Source organism: Erithacus rubecula, assembly GCF_903797595.1.
Source record: "Erithacus rubecula genome assembly, chromosome: 1".
In the NCBI taxonomy this organism is placed as follows: Eukaryota; Metazoa; Chordata; class Aves; order Passeriformes; family Muscicapidae; genus Erithacus; species Erithacus rubecula.
In genome coordinates this window covers 5407452-5411008 of record NC_136658.1, presented here as the reverse complement: position 1 = coordinate 5411008, position 3557 = coordinate 5407452, and the positions used below count along the sequence as shown (strand labels likewise).

General features: G+C 39.8%; 1 long non-coding RNA gene across 1 annotated transcript; it reads left to right on the top strand.

The window, feature by feature from the left end:
• The first annotated feature begins 570 nt into the window (after positions 1-570).
• LOC306806703 lies at positions 571-3217 on the top strand. The gene is made up of 3 exons (XR_013775533.1): positions 571-671; positions 2389-2475; positions 3109-3217. It is a non-coding gene; the product is annotated as an uncharacterized lncRNA (long non-coding RNA).
• Positions 3218-3557: the final 340 nt, after the last annotated feature.

Genomic DNA, 3557 nt, shown 5'->3' with positions numbered 1-3557 from the left:
GATTTCCGCTCCTTTTTTTAAATTTTCTTTTTAGTGCACATTTGTTGTGCATTTCATCAAACTTTAGTATGTTATTTCTTAAGGAGTTTAAAGGCTGTTTTGTGAATGTTGCAGGGGTACTGGAAAAAGATATTTTAAACTGGGGGAATACTGCTTTCATTGTGTGTGATGTGGCTGTGTTCCCACTGTTATCCCATTTTGTTTTAATATTAGCCTGTTGGACCATGAAAAAATCTAAGGTATGAGAAATGTACTTTTTCTTCTATGTGGCTAGTAATATGAGCCTCATAAAAGCATATCTCAGATGACTAAGCAAAATATGTATTTTTGCAAAACACAATTAGGAAGACATAGCTATTTAGAAGATATAAGTTCTTCAAGAGACTGTGCAAAATTGGTGTTGTTCCATATCCATGGGTAGAAATGGGTGTGGGGTTTCCCAAGGATCTGTGCACAAAGGCTGAGCCACCCTGTCCTTCAGCAGCTTTCAGTCTTCCACCAGCTCTGCATTTTCCAAAAGCTTCTGCATTTTGAAACCTCGTGTACTACAAATTTGGCTGCAGTGCTACTGTCAGTTCAAAGATTGTGGAAAAGGAAAGAGGAGAGACAGACCAGAAGGTGAAAAGAAAATTTCCTTGTATAAGACTCCTTTCCAAAGGAAACCACTGAAGGTAAGAAAGGGTCAGGGGGGCCATAATGGTACAACATTTCAAAGTGATCAATGCAGAAAGAAAAGAGAAAAAAGGTGCAGCCTTTACACCTCCTGCAGTCTTCTTCTTCTCCTTCTCACCTTGGATTTGCAGTCCAAGACAGTTCGTGCCACACCTCTCAAGGACAGGCACAGAGGATACAGAGGCAGCTCTGAAATAAGTGTCAGAACACCAGGGGTTAATGATGCCCAGAGCCTCACTGCTCCCTAAGTCTCTGCAATTCTCATGCAGAGCTGACTTGCAGCTGCACTAAGTTTTATCCTGGGAAAAAGCCTCAAAAATACGTTTCTGCAACAGCAATTCTGCCCTTTGTAATTGGGGGAGGAAATGCCAGTGAAATATTCCATAGAGCTCTGTGGTGCTGCATTCTGAAATGCACTTCATTGCATTCCATGAAAGCTGGAGCTTCAAAACCCATTGATTAAAATGAGAGCATTACTGTACTCTGTTAATTAGGATATAGTATTTAACACTGTTCTTAGGTTGAGCTGTGCACAGTAAGTACACTTCTGTTAATAGATTTTGGGGGGTAAGGAGACAGTGTTTATCTTTTTTTTTTTTTTAATTGCATGAAAAGACAGGAGCCAGCAGTCACGTTTTAAGAATGCTGTGGTAAGAGATTTCCTGCTGGGAGAAGCCAAAGGAGTGGAAGGAGAAAATATATGTCAGATGGCAGAAGAGGGGAACAGACCAGTGAGGGATGGATAGCTGAGATACAGTGAACTACTACATTTTTAACCAGTATTTCTGGATTTGAGCATGGAAAATATTTACCCTTTTGAACATTTAGGGGAAAGGGTTATCATCATGCATGGAATCAAATAGGGCTTGTGCAAATCCAAGCAAACACCTATTTGATAGTCAGAGTGGGAGCAGGAAATTTAAAATGCACACAACAAGCAGCAAGTCTAAGTAGTGTTTTCTCTGCCACAGTCACTAAGGAAAGGTTAAAACTTCAAACAGCTACAAGTCTCCAGCAGATACATGGAAAAACAGGTCCTGGAGGTGTGTCAAAATATTTAATATTTGCTACATCTAATAGAAGCATAAGCAAAGTTGAAAGTAAGAAAAGTAAAAGAAAAAAATAGCCACAAGCCCAGATCAGCTTCTCTGTATAAACAAGCTGCCTATGCAAAGTGCTGACAGGTTTTATACCATTGGTGTAAAAAGATTCATGCTGGGCTCTCACTTGAGTGCAGAAGAGCAGAAAAACCCCTCATTGACCCCTCAGCAAATCAGCCACCTGAAGAGAGAGTGTGGCAGCCACATCTCCTCATCCAGCATCCTGAATCTTCACCTTTTCCCCTCTGGGGTGGCTGTCCCACTGCAGGCAGTGCCAAAGCTCAGCCACATTCTGGGAATGTCACCAAGGTCACCTGGGTTGTGTTTCCCCAGCCAAGGGCTCTCCCTGGCCACTTCCAAGCATTCCAGAGGGAGCAGCTCCTGGTGGGGACACAGGCAGGAGCTGCATCCAAGGAATATTTCACTTAATGCACTCTGAATCTACCACAGCTCCAGGAGAGGCACAGAATATATTTTCTCTCAGCAGCTGATGCATGCTGAGATTTGTGCTGTGTGGAAGCAGGTCAGGTTTCTGCATTTTGTGCAGAAACCAAAATGGGGAGATTGTGAAGGTTGTCCCTGCTCCCCTGTGTAAACAAGTTCTTATTCTTTTTAGGCCCTGCCTGAGAAAGGATTTGGGATGCTGATCCTCAGTTTTTTCTGTCTCCTCTCCATCATCTGTGGGTGTTTACTGAAGCACCAGGTTGGTTACATAATTTTTCACATTATTCTCACAGGCTGTCCAATGGATGAAGTCAGCCTTTAATTGAAGTTTCTATTTGCATGCTTCACAACCCTTAAAATATTCTGCTTGGAATGTCAGATGAGGTTAATTGAGGACCCTCTTGATGATGGTATTATTGCAATATGAACTTGGAGAATCCAATATTAATTCTAGGAGGACTCTGCAAGATTTATTTTTCCTCTTTATGTTTTATCTTTGCATTGAGAATTAGTTTGCAGTTTAAATTCAAAACGATTTTCAATACAGTGAAATTCATAATGTTATAATGAACTCTAGAAATTATTCTATTCCTAGAAATAGATAATAGCATTGCATTTAAATATTACTATTTGGATTCTACCACATAGGAGACTGTATTATACCCTTTCTTGGCTGGTATGATTTGAGGAATTTTTATTTCCTCTTGGCTATGTGCAAGAAACTATTTCTCAAATTTGCCTGAGATCAGCTGTAATTACTGTTCTAGGCTGATGCCTCCCTGTGCCTGAAGTTGTATATTACTTTTGGAAAACTACTGAAAAACTAGTTTTTTACCTAATGAAAATGTTGTTTTGGAATAGCCTGCTTTCACTTTTCCTTGCTATTTTTTAGCACACAGGATATTCCATGAGGAAAGGTGTTTGTCCCAGTTTAAAAGACATGATAACAACCTCAGTGAAAGGCACCTTTGTCAGATAATTGAGGCATCCATTCAGATCTGTAAATGCAAATTTTATCACTCAAAAGTTATGCAAATTTCTTTCCCCTAAGCATATCTTGGCATCAATTTTTCTCTCATCCATGGTAAGTTCATGTCCTGTTGAAGCATTTTTGCCTTCTGCTGGAAATATTTCCCCTGTTCACACTGAGTACAGTTGCACAAATTCTGTAACACAAGGAAGCAATAGCACACCATGTAAATCTAAATTCATTATCCTATCTAAAACAAAAACTTACAAAGATTTCAAGAATATGTAACGCTTAAGTCCAGAGTTTTCTGAGATCATTTAAAGCCTGGCACAAAGGATGATTTAACAAATACCTTAAAGAAGTCACCACTA